Source organism: Ambystoma mexicanum, chromosome 4p, assembly GCF_040938575.1.
Source record: "Ambystoma mexicanum isolate Mex_15411 chromosome 4p, UKY_AmexF1_1, whole genome shotgun sequence".
Classification (NCBI taxonomy): Eukaryota; Metazoa; Chordata; class Amphibia; order Caudata; family Ambystomatidae; genus Ambystoma; species Ambystoma mexicanum.
The window spans coordinates 1,175,419,152-1,175,438,917 of NC_090927.1; the positions used below are offsets into that span (position 1 = coordinate 1,175,419,152).

The window sequence follows — 19,766 nt, forward strand, 5'->3', positions numbered from 1 at the left end:
GTTCCCTTGTCTCTTATAAATCACCCTCTCCATAGTTGCAAGATCAGTCATCCCCTCAATCCAATCCTCCGCTGTAGGTGCAATCCGTGTCTTCCAGCCCCTCAAAACCAGCTTCTTGCCCAAACTATCACCACCTTGTTTATTGTGAATTTCAACACAAGTGCACTTCTTTTGTCATGTGCCTCAGAAATGTATGTGCCTCTACATGTGTTTCACCATCGTAAATTGGTGGATCCACAGGAGGTCTGTGTGCTCTTGCTGACGGCTACATAGGATGTCCAGTGGCAGAACTAAGCAATACCAGTACTGGCCAGTGTGACCAGGGTTCAGGGAAGTCTGAAGCATTCCAGAACCAGAAGTCTGACATATGAAGGGACTTTTCATTCTTTGCTGTAATGAAGACCAGCCTTGCTGATACATTTTCACCAATCCTCTTGGACCCTCTCATGCCAAAGCAGATAATAATGTCTTGACAGATTCATGCCATTTGCACTTGCATCCCTCTAAATCGGATCAGGTACCAAAGTATTTCCCTATGCAGCTTTAATTCCTCATTAAAATGAACTACTGAAATATTCTTTATTATTTTTTTTTTTTTTTTTACTACTTGTGTATAATCAAAGAAAGTGATTTTTACAAGGGTGCGTTCTGTAAAGTGCAGACGACTAGGAATTTATGGAGCCTGGATCCAGGCGAGTCGGGTGCAGAAATGATCTTAAAATTTATCTATGGGGCAGACGTCAGTTGCTGGGGGCCCGAGTACTAAAGTTCGATGGCCAGAGAAACGTCTAGGTTGCAGCGTTGATTTTGAGGAAGGCAGCTTCCAGTATTTTGGCCGTGGCAACAGCCCAGCTGGATTTTTCACCAGATATCAAACGGTACCACCATGTTTGTTCGTCGATCAGTACTGAATCGAGCCATAGGGGAGACAGAAAGGCTGTACGCACTTGAGTTAGAACAGGGCAGTTTAAAAGAAGGTGGCGGATGGTCTCGGTAGAGTCCGGAGTTTTGCACAGTCTGCATGTAGTGACAGCCGACAGCCTTCTGATCGCTAGGATTTCTCGAGTGTGGAGCAGGTTTAGGCGTCCTCTTAAAAATGTAGAGCGAAGCTTTTTATCCGGAAATATCCGACAGTACGCCATGGGGAGTTTCAATTTATTGTAAGTTGGTGGGAGATGGTTGAGGAACTTGGTTGCGGCCGCTTTGTCGATGGTGTTGATCCAGTCTTGCAATTTCAGTTTTTCACTGACTCTTTGCGGGTTCAAGATCAGGTTGTTTAGTGTGCAGTGCAAGTCCTCCAGTTTGGTTTTTTGGAGGTTTGTCCATTTTTGGACAGCCTTACAGTTCGATGATTCGAGTTCCTGTCCAATGATGTTGGCGATTGGCAGGCCGTCTTTGATGAGAGTCTTCCTGAAAAGGGCAAGTGAGGACCCACTGACAGTGGCACTTAATGATAGGAGGCCCAGGTCACGTCTGATGGCTTCAATTGGAATGGCTTTGGGTAGGCCTAGGAGGGATTTCCAAATGTAGCCCTCCAGTGTCCTCCATAGTTTGGGCGGAACAGTGAACATGGCGTCCATGCCGTAGGTCAGGGCCGGGACCATTTTCCCTTTATAGAAATTGATGGCCGGGACTAGCGAGAATTTGCCATACTTTCTGTCAATCGCTCTTAGTTGGGAAGTTAGTTGTTTGGTTTTAGACCACAGCCGTTGTTGCATTGTAAGTTCCTGTGAGGACCCGTCGATAGTCGCTCCTAGATATTTGAAGTGCGGGACCACTTCGATGTTGGTTTTGCACACTGACCAAGATCGCGGTTTTATCTGGGAGCGGCCCGATCTGGAAAGGATCATGATTTTCGTTTTAGTCTGATTGATCTGAAGGTTGTTGGTGCTCATATAGACTGCCAGATTATCCAGCTGCCGCTGGAGGCCGATCGGGGTTTGGTCGAACAGAATCAAGTCGTCAGCGTAGAGAAGACGGGAGAGGGTGCTGTTGCCAAACTTCGGCGGGAAACTTCGGACCTGGGCTTCCGAGTCTTTGTAGTCCCCCAAAAAAGCCACGAAGAGCGCCGGGGCTAAAGGACAGCCTTGTTTTACTCCTCTGTGAGCTTGGATATCTTTGGACAGAGCTCCCTGTCTGTTCAGCCGGACGTTGAGTGTAGTGTCGGTGTGGAGGGCTATTATCGGCAGTAGGATATCTTTCGGGCAATTCCAATTTTCCAGCTTTCTCCACAGTCTAGACCTCTCGACTTTGTCGAAGGCCTGTGAGAGGTCGATGAACGCCACGTAGACTGTGGGGGACCCTTGTTTTATTTTGGCTTTCAAGATGGTGAGTATAAGGATGTTCAGTGCAGTACCACCATTTTTCTTGAAGCCTAGTTGGAATGGGTCACTGCAAGGTGCCGATTTCGCCCAACGATTGAGATGGTCCAAGAGAAGAGTCGCAAAGAGTTTGCCCATGATGTCCAATAGGGCGATTGGGCGATAGTTTTCAGGCACTTCCCTGCTGCCTTGTTTGAAGATTGGGATGATAGTTGCTTTAGACCATGATGAAGGAATCTTTCTGGTGGATCTGCAATGGTCAAACAGAGTGCCGATAAAGGTGGCCCATTCAGTAGGGTGTTTCTTTAGGTCTATGTTCGTCAGGCCATCGGGGCCCGGGGCTCGTGAGGCTTTTAGTTTTTGAATAGCTGCACTTATGTCTGCTGGACATGTCGGTAGGTGGGACTGCCCTTCCAAAATCCAGGCGGCGTTGTGCAGGTTCCTGGATGTCATTAGGGTCATCCAGGCTTGACCCCTAAGCTCCGCTGCTGTAGGGACGGTGGGGTTTAAGGGGCTGTTTTGCGGTTGGGTACATTTCGCGTTGAGATCCCCGCAGATAAGTATGTAAGGAGTGTTCCATTCAGTGAGAGTCTCGTCGATTGCCTCAGCCATAGTTTGACAGAAGGATGGTGTCGATGACCTTTGAGGGTTCCAGTAGGTAGTAAGCAGAGCGAGCGGTAGTACTGAGGGCTGCTTTGCATGTTGATTCGGAAATTCAGGCGCCAGGTTCCATTCAATTAAGACCGCCAGCACTTCGTAGGATCTTGCCGTTGTTTTGATGAGTTTTAGGTTTTGATCTGACCGAATTCCAATCAGAAGGCCTGCTGAGGGGCGGCCTAGAAGACCTTTAGCGGCTGGCGAGATCACGATGTCGTATCCGTCCAGTGATGGTTTTTCCTGGAGCCATGTTTCCTGGAGACAGAATATGTCAAATTGGCCCAGGTCAACGGTGTTGTGGTCAGTTAGATGGGTGTGTCCTCTAGTGTTCCAAGAGGCCAGCGATAAGGACTTTTGATGAAATTGGGCGTCGGCTTCTTTTGGTAGTTGCTATCTAAGGGGCTTTGAGGATAAGGCACCCTTTATCCATTCCCACGTACCGGATGGGGTTGTCAAGTTTGTACTGGCGATCGGCGGGGGTGATTTGGATTGCGCCCGGGATCTGTGGTTAAGCGTGTCTCTTCGCGGGGATTGATCTCTCCAGCTTTGCTTTCTTTGGTCCGGACGGGATCTGTGGATTTGGGAATAGGGCAGGCGGTTCTTAGTGTCATTGCTACGATGATGGATTGGCTGTGGTGATCGATTCAGATCTGAATGATCACGTGCTAGGCGTAGTGGGCGGACAGGAGAGTCTGAACGCGTTTTCGGAGACCTGATGGAGATGTGAAGTGGGATTTCAGTTCGTTTCTTCGATCTGCATGTCGTTGAGATGGGCTGTGGTCGCTGATTTTCCCGTTTCTTGGATATGTGTCCCTGATGGAGTTCTTGGGATCCAGAGTAGGTAGTTCAGAAAGCAACCAGCCTTGCGCTTTTAAATCTTCACCGGCTTGGCGGCATATGTCTTGTATTGCGGAGGAATAGATGTGAAGGAAAGCTTTAGCCTTGTTGTCTCTGTGGTAAGGCTCGACCCACTTAAAATCTGCCGAATTTAGGTTCTTTAGAGAGGGTAGAGACGATGTTATCTTTAGCACTGTTCTTCTGTTCAGGATGACGTATTTGTCTTTACTGGAAATTTGCTCTATTTTGAAAAGACGGGTGGAATTGTCACTCGTGTGATCGGTATGTTTTGCTGTTTGATGTCGGGTTGAGCGTGCCCCTGGCGTAGGAGATCTCGTTGATCTGGTTCTTGGTCTTGATCGTCTTTGCGCGGCAGGCGCAGGTCTTGGATGGTCCTTATTGCGAGGGCCCAGGGAGGATTTGTGAGGGCTCTGGGCCAACGATGACTGGAGTGGAGGGTCTGCTGTGTACTTAAGGTTGAAGGTAGAAGGAGGTGTTGATGGGAGATTGCCTTTGAAGGGACCTGTCTCAGGCGCTGCTTGAGCAATGTGAGACGGCGCTGACAGTATAAGACTTGAGTTTAGGGAATCTGCTGTTAAGACCGGGGACTTGGTCAGGTCCGTCACGGAGCCCGCTCGAATGGGACCCTGGGCTGCAGTTCCGAGAGCGGTATGATGGTTAGGCGTCAGAACTCCAGATTCAAGCTTGCGTTGGGTTGGGTGGCGAGCTGGAGCGGGTGGCTGGTCGATCGTTGCTAGTTTTAGAACTTTCTTGCATGTGGTCATGTTTGTATTTGACGATGGTTGTTGCTTTGTTGCAAATATTGTGGCGAATTCGTTAGGGTTTTTGAGCTGAGAAGTCTGAGTTGATTTGTGCACTGGTGGGTCTGATGGAGAATCCTTTTTCGAACGAAAGGGAGTCGCGGCCGTGGGTGACACAAAGACTGCCTCCTGTCTTGTTGTGTGAGGAAGGTCATACTTCAAGTCAATGGCTGTTATGTATCCTTCTAAGAAGGTAAGTTTTGACTGTATGTTCGCTAAAATGGCCGTGTTGTCCTTAGAGGCGTCACTTAGCGTTTCGTACAGTTTGCAGAATGGGGCCATCGCGATGGTTATGGCTGACATAATTGTGGTCAGGTCCTTTCTGTTGTTCGGGGACTCTTTATGGGGTGGTGAGGGGAGGTCCCATCTTCTTCCAGACTTTAGTGGCGTGTCTCTTGTACCTAGAGAGGAAGGGTTCGCCAAGGAGTGCCTACGCGTAGGGTTGGGGCCTCCAATGTCAAGCGAGGTGGAAGGCCTTGATGCTGCTGGTCTCGCTTGGAAGTTGGGGTCATCCCAGTATGAAGACTGGGAAACAGGGACTTGCTGGTTAGCCGTGAGCAAGGCAGGAGTTAGGTGGGTCTTTATCCGCGGATGGGGGGGCGGTTCTCTTTGTGGCCCCGTTATTGGTTGCAGTAGGTCGAGGATGTCCGAAAAGCCCTGATGTGGCAGACGGGTGGTGTTAATCGAGTCAGCATTTGCGGAGACCGCCCGCTCAACGGTAGGTGGTAGCGGGGACTTCGCCTGCGGACCTGAAGGCGAAGTTGAAATGTTATTTGGCGGGCGACCAGGACCCGGTTGGGGCGGGACTGGCGCGTCCGGTGTGGATCCGAGGAGGGGAGTTATCTGTGGTGGAGCTTGCCCGACAGAGTAGTTGAGGGTCAATAGGACCCGTAGTTTTTCTGGATTTGGACGCTGGAGGAGTCTCGTCAAAAGCTTCCAGGATTTCCGCGTCTGACAGTTCGGAATCATTGGATAATTCTCTTTTGGCTTGTGTCTTGAAAAAGTTCATCAATGCATTTGACAAGAGCGGGGTGGAGAGGGCGAATTTTGCGTAGCCCTTTTTCCTTTGGGCTTGTTGTGAAGCAGCCTTTTTAGTTTGACTGTTAGCTTTTTGAAGGCTAGCCGCTGGGTTTTGCTGTTTTTTTGTAGAGACAGCCACTTTGGTGTTTGTGGCTACTGCAGCCATTGGCTTAAGTGTCAATTTGCCTTTGTTCCTGTATGTTGGTCTTTTTTTGTTTTGATTAGTAGAAGGTTTGCAGCTGAGATTATCCAATGTAGCAGGGGAGTTGTCTGAGTCGCGACTCTCCTCGTGCAGGGGGTTCGTAGACGAGGGTTGGTTGTGGGTATCTAAGGGCGTGACCGGACAAGCCCTGATATCCAGGATTCCAGCTGAGTCTATGGGGGACGTTACGGCCTCTGCCATCCAAGGCGACGCGGGCAAGCTGGGTGTCGGACAGAAGGAGAACTCTTCAGTGGCACTGCGTGTAGATAGGTTCCGTGAGTGAGGTGCACCGACCGCACCGGGTCTGCCCAGTTGGTCCTCCTGGGCCAGGTGGATCTGGGCCGTGGTGGTCTGGAGGGTCGGGCTCTTCAGCCAGTTACGGTGTTGATCCAAGTCGAGTAGGTTGGTGTTCGGCTGGGCAGATCTCAAGGCTTCCGGGGAAAGCGGGGCCGGTGGAAATCCGCCCGTTCCTGGTTGGAGGCTTAACGCATCAGAGGTTGCCGCCGGCTTTAGGGTGATAGCCGGGGGCGGAGAAAGATGAACTTCGTGCGAGGCTGCCGTCACCGGTGTGGCCACCCTCAGACCCCCTGGCAGGGGCCCTCCGGCTCCCGCACAGCATGGGTCACTCGCCGAGGCGGTAAGGGGGCGGCCATCACCGGATGATGCTGCCGGACCTTCTCGTTGGTCTGAGAGAGGACCGTGGCTTGAGACTGAGGAGACCTTGCGGGTGAGCGATGTAGGCTGGCTCGAGGTAAGTGGGGTCCTTTTCATATGGCTCCTTAGTAGACGTTGATCTGGGTCTTCCTCCATCTCTGTATTTTGCGGTTCGCTTGGTACGGCGGTCGGCCAGTCAGCCCCCAGCTCCCGGAGCGGACTGGAGCAGACTGGAACTCTGCCCGGAACTCCGCGCGCGCTCCGCGCGGAAGTGGGGTTTTTATGGAGGTTGGGCTTGTTTTTCGCAAAAAGTCCAAGTCGAAGCAGAGGAAGCAGAGAAAGCAGCCAACACGTCCTCCCGTGAAGCGAGCTGGAGCAGACTGGAACTCTGCCCGGAACTATTGTTTTTGTTCAGGGCTGTGTAGAACCTACCTAGAAAACAGCAGCAGGGGTTCCTTTAAATGCGAACAAAATCACGGCAAAAATCATAAGAAAAAAATGTAACTGCAAAACGGTATGGGCTAGGATGCAGTACTCGTTTCAGTATGATATATGATTTTACATAAACACGTTCGGTGCTAGCCTGTTCATCATCATATTCTTTATTTCGAAGGTTAAAACCTTCTTAAAAACACAAAAACAGTTTGAGGATTATACAGTGATTTTCAACAAATCATACAGTGATATCCAAAAATAAAAATGACGACAAAATAAAAATGGTATAGTATAACATCAAAATTATAATTTCTTATAGCGACAGTTCAGTCAAGGTTAATTCTCCCTCTAGGTACAGTAGATATCACACTAGGGATAATATTACAAACACACCAAGCCGATGTCCCTTTTTGAACTTCGAAAACATGTGCAATACTCTGCGCCTACCACTAGATGTCGGCCTATGCAAAGTATGCGATTCTAAGCAGATCCACAAGCCTCAGAAACAGATAAACATTGGGGGGGCACCTTTGTCTGGAGCCGAGCGAGCATAGATAAGTGATGGCTTTGCTAATTTTTCTACAGTTAGCTCTTTTTAATAATGGAATTCAAATTAAAACAAAAACAGAAATGCAAAAAAAAAGAAATGGTGTTTCACAGGAAACTATGGACGGAAAGGAGCAAAAGAAAATCTTTGCTAACATTGTCTCCGCCGTGAGCTGTAACAGATGGAAATACCCTTAAAGTGGTAGGCAGAGCAACTCAGGCCTTTTTTCCTCAGTTTCCAGAGCTGCACTAAAAGATCACATCACCTCCCTTCCCTGGGGTCCTGAGCCCTACCATGTGCAACTCCTTTTTGACTTTGCCCAGGTCATGCCCTCCTCTATGGCACACAATGTGCTATTTCCTCCTCCCACTGTGGGCTCATCCCCTGCAAATCGGGAATTCAACTCTCTCCTCTGCCATAGGCGAATGCATGGCCTCTTATTCTTTCCTGCTCTAACTACTTGAGGACTCCCTCCTAATCCAATGAGTTTTCTCTTGCTCCCCCAGGCTCCCCTGCTGGTTCTTACTTGCCACCTCTAAAAATCTTCTGCCCCTAATATTCTCCACCTTCCACCATATTCTGCTCTTACGCCTGCCACCTGATGTCCATCCTTCTAATCCTCTTGCCTTCCGTTTTATCCACTCCTTGCTCTTCCCTCTACAACATTGTTCCCCAACCCACTTCTAAATTGCTGACATGCTCCACACTCAACTCATCATTTCAACCTAATACCCAAACACTGCCTCCCCTTTTACAGGTTTCTTTTTTTTTTTTTTTAAATCTTGCTATCCCTTTGCAGGGGTAGGCTTAGTTTGAAGGTTTCCACTTTGGATTCGGTTTGATACTATGAAGCAGATTGGTCTTCACATAACTAAAAACTGTAGCGATTATTCAGAGTGCTGGCCGTGCAGCCATTTAGACAGATTAGTCCATTTCTCTCTCAGGATCACTTGGCAGTAATTGCATGTACTATAATAGGTTCAAATCACTCTATGCTGGACATCCTAAATACTACTGTTATACATTGCAGCCTCTTCAAAATAACACTGCAAGAATGGTTTTAAATCTTCCATTACATGCACATATCACTCCAGCACTGCGTCATCTGCATCGGCTCCCTGTAACTGCTAGCATTTAAATTAAGATCATCACACTCGTTAATAAGTGTGTAAGTGTATTCATGCTAAAGCTCCAAGCGATCTTGTGAATAGACTAACCTGTACCCATAATAATCGACCTCTTTGTACATCCACAGCGATATGTCTCGATCTTTCTCGACTGAGACTCAACACAGCGGGTGGACGCAACTTTCCCTTAGTGGCTCTAAGCTTTGGAACAAGCTCCCCAGTCTCTTAAGGTTCAATCCAACTTGTGTAAATTTCAGAAATCTCTAAAATTCAGAATTGTGGACACCTCAGTTAAATTTAAAAAGGGAGCTGAAGACGTTCCTGTTCAACTTTTCGCCCGACTAGGGCTAAGTACCTTGGGGTGTTTTCTGCACTTCTATTTGACTCACAATTCCGTCCTGGATTCCCCCTTCGCATCGCTCCACTGCAATCTCTTTTGGCTGTTTGTTGTCTTTCATGTGCGCGACCTGAGGCCTACGGGCATGTGGCGCGATCCTATAAGAACTTTTAATAAATAAATAAAATCTCTTGTCCCCTCACCTGCAAGGCTAATCTTAATGCTTCATGCCACAGGGTTTCAGTGTTTTATAAATATACATAAACCACCACTGATGTAAGACAGGTGATTGCCATCGTGGATTGTGACATAACAGGTTCTTCATTATGCACATGAGCACTCGGCACCAGCAGTGGAGTAGATTTGGTTTAATCGGCAGGGCAAGTTCCCACACAGCATGAATCACAGGAACAACTCAATCATAATTTACCTGGTTTCTCCAATAGATTTAATCTTTTCGGGAATTGGTATGCTACGTTGCAGAGCCTCGCCCTCTTAAAAGACCAGTGGCAATTTGTTGACCCATGTGACAGTCACCATCCAAATGGCAGGAATTAAGTGGGGTGACAAGAGGTCCTTACCATACCAATCCCAGATGCACCATGCAGTACCTCAGGAAAGAACTAGCCATCCTAGTTACCCCCCTGGTGGCCCCCAAAACAAGGCAAGGAATTTGGTCACAGTGCCAGTCTTTCAATTGCTTACCATGTTCAATTCAACACCCATAATTATCATAGTGTAGGTTTATGATCAGATCCTCTGAAAGATAATGTATCATATTGACTGCCTTTTCATTAGGCAGGTAGATACTGACCATGTTGTACAAGTTCACGAAGATTTTCACTTTCTCAGTTTGTAATCTGCATTCACCATCATCGTTTGTCCCAAAATTGTGCTACATAAATTTGACTGAAGAGCAAGACCTAGAAGGAAAGTATTTGAGCACTTTCTTGCACACCAAACCTCTATCCAATTCGACTCTTGCTTCCTCCTTCAGGTGCATTTATTGTAAAGAAATGTATGTCCATCGTCCTAGATCTGAGATGCAAGATGAATTTCCTCTTAATTGGGTCACTGGAACAGTTGATATTCCACAATATGATTGCTAGGGTCACCAGCAATGTGGTGGATTGTACTGTATGTAGACTCGCTACTCACCAGACTAGATGAAATCCCATTTCAACCATTCCCCAATTGCGCAATACTGTAATAGGAGAAAGACCCCACATTATTATCTAGCCTGTTCAACCACAAGAGGTGATTGAAAACAAAACAAAAGAAATCAAATCTAACTCTGACCACCTTGGTTATTAGGAGGGATTTTCAAAGTAACTCCTTGCGGCTGGCCCTAGAAAAGCCAATCTAGAGTTCTCAATTTTGTTCACAACCACAGTACAGCAAAGCCACTCTCTTACGTAGCGTGGGAGTTTCAACTCTTACTTAGCTTTTAGGATAAGAAGAGGACCCCTACACCCACTGTAGATCGATCCTGGAAGAAACCGAATGAGTCAAGAATACCATCCAGCTGCAAGATCTGCAAGGAGACTGGCGAGCCCTTGGAAAAAGGGCTGGCAACCAACTTCTGCTGCAGTCCTGTGAGGGAGCTGCAACCCTTGGAGTGATGGGAACATCCATTCGACGTCAGCTCGGAGTCCTACGAAGAAGAGCCTTAGGAAGTGCCCCTGCGCAGCCCAGTGGCTGACCAGCTCATAGTTTGGACTACCGTGCTGCAGATGCCGCCGTTCCGAGTTGAGGTCTGGAACTTGAGGGGTCTTCAGCTTGTGCCATAAGACTTATCTCTGCAAAATGTTTTGGTCCTAGCATCAAGGGGACCCGAGATAGGAGGCAAAGTCTGACACGGCAAGTGAATCCCTTTGTGTCACTGAGCATCAGTGGCCGTCATCCAAAACAGCTTACCTGCGTCCAGTCCTGTCACGAGAGGAGCCCTGCATTGACTTCTTTTATATTTCTCTACTGGAAGACCTTATACCAACATTAGTACTCGAACCTGCAGCCCCTGTGGATCAAGGGCTGAAGCTGACAGTGGGAAAAGCGACCTTCGGACCCTCTTCAGCCGACCCGCCAAGTCCTACGAAGAATGGAAGTACAGGCGGTAAGTTGTAGTGATACTTACCTTACCCCTAACTACCTCTTAAAAGTTGTGATATATTTTATAAACTTTTGTATTCGTTTGGCGTTGCTGTTGCTTGTTCACACAAGCACTCCGAAAGTTGGGGACACGTTTCTTACATTAACTTGTCCCCCAACACGTAGAACTGTTCATTGGACCCCAGAGACTCCATTTTTTACAGCTTCACAAAACTGTATTAAACTTTGCTGAACTTTTGGGCACAAGGCAAAATACATCTTAGGGATGAACCTCTGAAGCTAGGATTGTACCTCTGTGGACCTGTAGTGCCTATACTAATCTGTACCTTCCTTTTCAGGGGTTCGATATGTATTTTGCCCTACTCCAGTGATCATGTATATGTATCTTTTATTAGTGTTGTGTGATAGTATTACATGTTAGTAGTCATTTTTCACTGTGTTATTTGCCCATATGTGAGGAAGTATTTGTATACCTGTTTAAGAGTGATCCTTGTCTGTTTCACTGTGTGTGCTCACTGTGGACCCCTTAAAATCTCACAACCTCTTGAGACTTAGCCCAGACCACTCGCCTTGCTACTTTGAACTTGTTTGGCTACAGCTCACAGAGTTGTCCATGTTGCAATACTAGGTTGGCCCCTTTATAAATCTGTCCACCAGGCCAGAGTATAGAAAATTAGTCCTAATAGGAGCAACCTCACAGAGTTCTTCCCTGTCAATTGGAAGGTCAAGGTGTACGATGCAGTGATACTGGCTGAGCCAAAACTACAGCAGGTCTCATTTATTCTTCAGGTGTTCTCAGCTCCAGTGGTCGACTTGGTTTCTGGGGTATTGCTCTTCTTATATCCAGAAAATAGGCTGAGGGAGATCCCAGCCCTTCAGTAAGGACATTTGCAACATTCAAAGTTGGAGATGGTCGTACTATAGTGGAAAGCCAACATCCTAGAATCTGCCCGCAACATCGAGAACCCTGGAGGGCAGCCCTCCTCTTCACAAGAAGCCAGCCAAAGTGCATTAAGAAAGAGGACCCTACCCAGCCTGACATGGTAGAAGGATGGCCAACAAAGGATAGGCAATCTTGAACAGGACTTAAAAACAAGCTGAGAATTTGGTCCTTCTAAGTGCATTATCGCAGCTAAAAAGGCAGCGTCTGGGAATGTTCCGGCAAAAAGGGTAGAAATATAATGACTGTCACAAGCATGGTCAGAGGATGCATGAAAAGTAGCAAAAGTGACAAGGAAAAGGGGACACATTTTGACCCCACAGCACATCATGTAGCATGGCTTCTGGTGCAAAGGTAAAAACACACGTCATTAAAACGGTGATGATTACTTCTGCACAGATAGACTTAGAGGCAACCCAGCAAAACGCTAATTATACCGTGAAAAGGGCCCTACCGTGCACCACATAAGGTGGGGATACTGCATTAGGAAAAGCAAGGATACCAAAACAGAGGCGAGGTCTCCACTCACATGCACTTTTAAAAGAGGGTCTATCTAGTGTCTCCAAAACAAAAGGGAATGCAGGAGTTGATTGAAAAAACTTCTCTAACCTACAAAGTCAATGTAAACAATCCAAATGAGTACCAACAGAAGTGCTGGGAAGCTCAGTTCAGAGGGGGAAAGATTTGTAGTTGCAGGTCTACAGCACAAAGACCGGCCTTGAAAAATGAGCTTCTTTGATTCTGGCACTAGGGTCTATTGCCGCTATTTGATCATAGTGGCCATCGCTGATTTCGGCCTGCATCGGGTCCCCTGAAGCTAGCAGACATCATAGATGACCTTTTTTCATCGGACAGGGTCCCCCAGCAGTCCAGGTCTCACTACAGCAGAAAAACTTTGAATAGTCAGACCTAAATCCTGATGCCAAAAGTGATCTCTGCACCAGGGACCCCCTCTGAAGGAACCAAGACATGCAGCACAGGGGCTCAGTGAATTCAGGAGCAAATGAGTGGTGCTTGAGTGAATGGAGTACAGGGGGTGAGTTAACATACCTATTTCTACCCCCACCTCGGTAGGGTTTAAAAGTTGTAAAGTCCTTGGCCTACCTCTTCCTTGCCTGCCCATGACCAGAAGAGTTCTGGCCAAGGATCCCCTGGGCGTGATCTACGGTAGTGGAATTGGACCTCGTAAAAGCTTTACTTCCACTGCTAACTTGTAAAACAAAATGCCTGCTGGCTTTGCCAAAACCTACTCAGAATACTTTGAAGACTCCAGCAAGGGATTTTATCATAAGGGACTTGTGACTATGGGCACTATGCCCCATCTCTTCTACCAACGGAAGGGCATTTGAAACAGAGCATTACAATTAGGAGGCTGTGTAGTTTGTTAATTTTTACCAATTAGTTCTCAACTTGGTTTATTATTACAGACCTTGTCTTTTTCGTCACCTACTTTGGTACATTGCAGTGTTCTATTGCTGATCTTACTGTGTTTAGAAGTGAACTGTTGGTGCTCAGTAGTCAGAGCACCCCAAAAGTGAATGTGTATATATTACTAGTTTAGGTTTAGTGATTTACTTACCTGTGATTTTTGATTGATAACAATTGTCAGCAGTCTCAGTCCCAGGAAAGCGGTATTGGTGCTGATTCTGTGTTCGCAGCTGTACAATGACTTATCACTGCCTGACAGTGATCTTCGTAAAATTAATCATTCAATCATGTGCACTGCCGAAGCCTACATCTTTCCTTGTTCTGGATCTTTATCAAGGTGAATGGAACAGATTGCGGTCTACTGCGGCTGACCGAAACTAAATCCCGATGCCGAAAGGGACCTATGCACCCATGACCCCCTGGCCTTCCTCGCCCAGACCAAGCCCAGAAGATTGTGTCCCCAATGGATTCTGTAGGGCTTGCACTGATAACTAGAATAATATAAGTTAGGGGGGCAAGTTAACACCTGCTTCTGTCCCTGCTTCTGTCTGTCCTCCATAGGGTAACATGGGTGTGAGGCCCTTGGTCCCAAAATCTCTCTGGTCGGGCCTCTGGTCATCAAACCTGAGCAGCTAAGGATCCTTTCCTTTGCCTACTTTCCTAAGAAAATGCTTATCTAACATTTAAAAACAGTACTAAGCACCACCACAAGCCCACTCCATTTTGACTTTGGCTCACTTGAAAAAGTCATTCTAGAGTGTGTTACTTTTGAACATATATAAAGATGGATTTCTAGAATCTGGCCTGGACGACAGATAATAAGAGGCCACCTTAAATCTAGTGAACAGAGAGCTCCGAGAGGTTAGTGTGGGGCCGGCATGGTATCACAAGTATGGACACGGACACAAAAGGTACACGTTTGAACACCTTTATTAAGTTTGACTGGGTTTGGAGACTTCGTATCAAAAGAATGTCAGAATGGCAATGAAAGTGGCTCACCACTCCCTTCCCCAAGTTCAGTTCACTGCGGTTCTTACAAAGTTCCTTCAAGGTGGGTAGTATGCACAGTTCAAAGACTTCCCATAAATGTGTTAGGCTTCCCTCACCTATTTCTATGTCAGTTCAATATGCATCACAGTTCTCTTCAATGGATTCTTTCGGGCTTTCCTCACCCGGCTTCACAATTGTCAAACATACAGATATTCACAAAGTTCCTTCTAAGTTACTTTCACAGTCTGCTCTTGCCTGTCTACAAACACTTAAAAATGGCAGAAACACTTTCTAGCTAAACAGCTCTGTTTTACAGAGCTCAGGGAGAACTCCCTCCCCCCCAACCTTTGTACTTCTCTTTTACAATGTTCACCTGTCAGAGACCTTTGCTACCGCATAGTATTCTCACCCCTATGCGTGACCACTCTGACAACAGGGTCGGTTTTGTAATGTCTGTGTCGCTTGCACTTGATTTGGCAGGCGCATGCACGAAAGGGTTTAGCCGGCCCCTCAGCTCCCTTCTCTGAACTCTCTCCATTCTTGGAGACATGGCTTCCTCACCACGCTTTCTCCTGCCTCGACTCGCAGCCTGTCGTCGTTCCGTTCTCCCTGCCCTGGTTCTCGACGGCTCTCTCTCAGCTACTCCTCCGTCTCGCCATCCAGCTGGTCTTCCTTCTTGGCCCCTGGCTCACTCTCTGTGTCACTCTGTGCTACATCTTTTATAGTTTGAAAAACAGTCCATGAGTTTCAGGTGTGTGTGATTGTGACTGTCCCTGCTTGGACTCATTAGTGGGACAAGGCCAGTGCATGTTACTAGTGGTATTCTTCCTAGTCTCAGTCTTCCTCTTCCTCATCTCAGTAGTTGGGATGATAAGGAAAGGTCAGAAGTTATGGGAGTTGTATTATCCCATAGAGGTAGAGGGAATGTGGGGTAAATAATGGTCAGGAAATGGGGGGTACAGTGTCTCCTCCCCACTCTCTGAGGAGCCCTACCCAGATGACCCACCCTTGCTGGTCCATCCCCAGCACTGGGATTTAATAGCGATGGCCCTTCCCTGGCCACCTGAATAAGGGATCCCCGGGGACTGAGTCATGAAACACCTTCAGGTTTTTCACATTAGCCACAACCCAATCAAGGTAGATGGATGAGCAGTTTAGCCATAGTCTCAGGAGAGTGTGATTGTGGGTCCCCACTATATAATACACAATAATTTGTTTTAGACAGTCCGTTATAAAAAATAGTTCTTTATTTAGGCCATTAGAACACACTGAAAAATTAAATGAGCAAGTAGTAACCTCACACAATTTATAATAGTTCACTTAATATACTTCATTAAATAACTTAGCCAAGCAATGCAGGTAAGTAAAGCAGATGCAGCAAGGATGCAAACCGGCCACATGTTCAATATCCAAACTTTTGAAGTCCAAACCCTAGGATGAATGGGGGCTTGTGCCCAAAAATAACAGGTAAGCGTTGTTTTTGTAAACAGGGTGCAATGGGGCTTGTGGTAGTGATTAGTATCAAACATTTTCAAAGTTCTACAACAATTTACCAGAGGGTAAGACCAGGTAAGATGACTCCTCTCGTCCCAACCCAAGGCTAACCCAGGGGCAGGATACTCCGAGCAGGTTTGACGGCCAAATGTGAGTGGAGGGGAGACAAGAGACAAAGGGACTGTGTTATCCTACAGGGGAAAGGGGGGGCAGGCACAGTGATGCTTATTTAGCCCCTGACTCAATCTCCCACCTTTTGTTCTGTTGAGAGGTGCCCAGGAGTTATGGGTTTGAAGATTCTTCCGGTCGTGAGCTGCAAGATGCAACCTCTACTGGCGAGGAAACAGAAACTACTGATTTAGAAGTCTCAGAACACTTCAGTGGATTGAAGGAAAGCGAGTTCTAGCGATGATCACCATTTGTAGGCGACAGGCACCCTTCCAGTTGCGTTCACCCAAGCTCCTCTACAATAGGTTCAATTGAAGTTAGGAAGCAGAAATTCAGGAACAATGCGACATGCTGGTGACCACTACATTTCTGGGTGTGAGCGCGGAACAGTGACAGTTCTAGCGAGGTAGCCAGAAGAGCTAGTCTGTCCACCGGGCAGTGCAGGGATACATCCGAAGGCTATGGGTGGCTGGATTCTCGAGAAGGTGTTGAGACTGGTTGGTTCCACTAGTCCAAAAGCTGCATCATCGCTCAGGGTCTTCAGAGTAGAGGCAGAGGAGCACAGATTCACTGTGCTGGACGCTGGAAAGGATGCTGGGTCACTTCAGGAGATTTTGGGCCTTCAACAGGCTGCTCTTCTTTGAGTGATTCTTGGCTCCAATGCAGATTTGATAAAGGGCTGCAGGAACCCTCCTCTCATCCAAAATATGAGCTGGAAGAACATCCAAGCCCACCAATGGTAAGGATCTGTACCATACAAACAGCGAGTAGTTGTCCAATCTGGGACAGCTACTGGTTTCACATCTGCCTACACACAGACTTTCTGGCATCAAGAATGTGAACTGGGACTAGGCAGTCCCACGCCCCTTCCTGGGCCCATACACAAAGGCTCAGCTTTGCCGGGCAAGTGCATGACCTTACCAGGGATTTCCTGACCTGACAAGGCAGGAAGGCCAAAAAACAATCAATATGGCCAAATAACAAGCAAAAATCTTGTGGCAGAGCCATTTTAGGGCACTAACCACATTTAGTAGCCATACACAGAAGTGAACACCAAAGAATACAAAAACAGTACAATTATAACTGCTGCCACCAGCTTGTCTTTATACACATAAAAGTAACCAAAAATACCATGTGTACAAAGCTAGGGTGATACAAATCTATTACCATTGCAGTGCACTGTATGGCTCTGTGTGCAATGTTAAAAAGTACAAGAATTCAAAAGAGAAACAAAGTTTCCCAGTACTGATAGCCCGAAGGACTGTTCAGTTTACCCCATAACAACGAACAAAAGGGAAGTGAAGCTGAAAACAACTTTTATAAAAGAGTCCAATACTTCCTCCGGACACCCTGCTGTCTAGTTTGGGCAGGTTTTCAAGTACCGTTTCATTGGGAGTTCCAAGTGAGTAGATCCTGCCTCCAAAATGAAGCCACAAGTTGCATAAGAAAATACAGGAAGAGAAAGAAGAATAAATAAATAAAGAGAGCCAGCAATTTCACCAAGACGACAAACTCAACTTTAGGAACTATTATCATGAGAAGATTAGTGGGATTAGAAACTGTATATTAAGAAACTACTTCAATAACAAACTACTACAAACTTCTCCAAAGGCAATACCGTCTCACCATTCGTTCTAAGAAGATGCCTCAGATCCATGCCTGTGTCTCTGGAGCATCTAACACGGTTGAACTTTTTTAAATCTGCAAGGAACTAGCCAATCCTCCTGCAGTCTCCACCTTGCCTCTTCCCTCTCAGGCTCTGGACTGGGTGACGACCTTCCTCACTGACCGTCCCTCCCAGGTCATCCTGGGCTCTTTCTCCTCTCCTACCTCTATTGCGACTTGTGGCGTTCCACCAGGGCTCTAACCTCTCACTCTGGCTCTTCAACGTCCATCTCGCTCTGCCTGCTCACCTTAACTCCACTTTCTCCCCTCACTTCCAGTGTTATGCAGATGACAAGCATCTCTTCTTCAAACTACCCTTTGATGCTCCCCTTTCTTCCTTTACCATTCCTGATGGCCTATCTGCTACCCAGTCCTGGTGTGCCCCCATTGATCTCTGCCTCAATGCCAGCAACACCGAGATCCTTCCTTTTAGGACTCCCACCCACTCTTTCCTAACTTCACACTGGCCACCCTCTAACCTTTCACCTGTATCGGAAGCCAGAAACCTTGGAGTCATCTTCGACTCCTCTCTCTCTATCCTCCCTCACATCTTGGAACTTGCCAAGAAGGCCCATTTTCAACTCTACCTCCTCAGAGGTATCCTTCCTTTCCTCACTTTTCCCCAGAAGCTCAACGTTCCAAAAGCTCTGGTACTCCCTAAGCTTGACTACTGCAACAGCCTCCTCCTTAATCTACCCTCTTCCTCTCTACGCCCCGCCAGGTTGTCCAGAATAGGGCTGTGAGACTTATCCTTGGCCTCAAGCCCAGGGACCGTATCTCCCCAGCCCTTAAATCCCTCCTCTGGCACCCGGTTGTTGCAAGGATCAAATTAAAATCCCATTGCATCATCCATAAGGCTGTCTGGAGCTGAGGACCACTATCTACAACTTGCTCTCACCAAATACCTTCCTTTCAGACCCTTACGCTCCTCCAGCTCAAACTCTCCACATCAGGTGGCTGGCTGGTGGCAGGTCTTTCTGCTCAGCTGGCTCCCTCCTCAGGAACAGCCCCCACTCCCACATCCTCTCCATTTTGAGCCGGACCTCCTCAAATTCCAAAAGCTCCTCAAGAATTTCCTTTTCACCTCCTCCTTCCCCCTTCTGACTCCTGTGCTAATACCCCACAGTCGCAGAGATTGGTGGCCTGGGACTTGTCCTTCTGGGTCCCGGCCTTCCGGTCAATCGTCTTCTCACTTCCGCACCAACCCAGCACTTGCCTTCTGGCACCCACTGGCTTATGTTTCACAGGCCTGCACTTACTAATGGCAGGTGATCACTCTGCACCTAGCAATCTCTGCCAGGCATTAACTGTTGCACAAACTGACTCCTTAGCACTTCCCTCTGTGGAACTCCTGGCACTTACCACCTTCCCCGTCTCTCTCTCTCTCTGCCAGCATTTGCACGTTCTAAATGCTCACAAGGCCTAGTAGTACCACCCGTTTTCCTTCATCTGTTTATTCTTTGCCTTTGCTCCCATGTTCCCTCAATTTGCCTTGTGGAAGCTTTGAAACAATTTGATGTATAAGCGCCTTACACAAATGCACAATAAATAAATAAATTACAAGGTAACATAGTAAAACAGAATAATACAAACTCATGTGTTTGTCACCACCATTAAGTGAAGACTTGATACAAAAGACAAAGGAACAAAAAACGAGATGGAGCCCTACTCGCTAAAATAATGTACCGAATTAAGGCAAATATGGGCAGCGAATGACTGCCAGCCAGTTTAATGGCAGAATGAGGCATCATTTATTTCATAGATGAAGAGTACATCCATACCAAAAGCATGTAATCGGAACTTCCTTAACAGGCTAGTATCACATAGAAGAAAAGCCAAACAAACCAATTCTCAGTTTAATGTTCATAGCTTTTAGATATGGCGATGTGGGGTCATGAAAATTATTAATTGCATAATTAACATCCTGAAGAATGTTTGAGTGATTAAACTGAACAGAAATCTAATGATGGATGGACGGTGAAGAACCAACCTATCTGCTATTGCTTCTAGGGAA

The 19,766-nt window shown here is 47.0% G+C and overlaps 1 protein-coding gene across 1 annotated transcript in view; it reads right to left on the minus strand.

Annotated features, from left to right (window-relative positions):
* Positions 1-19,766, minus strand: part of IGF2R (insulin like growth factor 2 receptor) — a 2,762,372-nt gene that overhangs the window by 1,355,404 nt on the left and 1,387,202 nt on the right. The gene's annotated exons all lie outside the window — the stretch shown is intronic.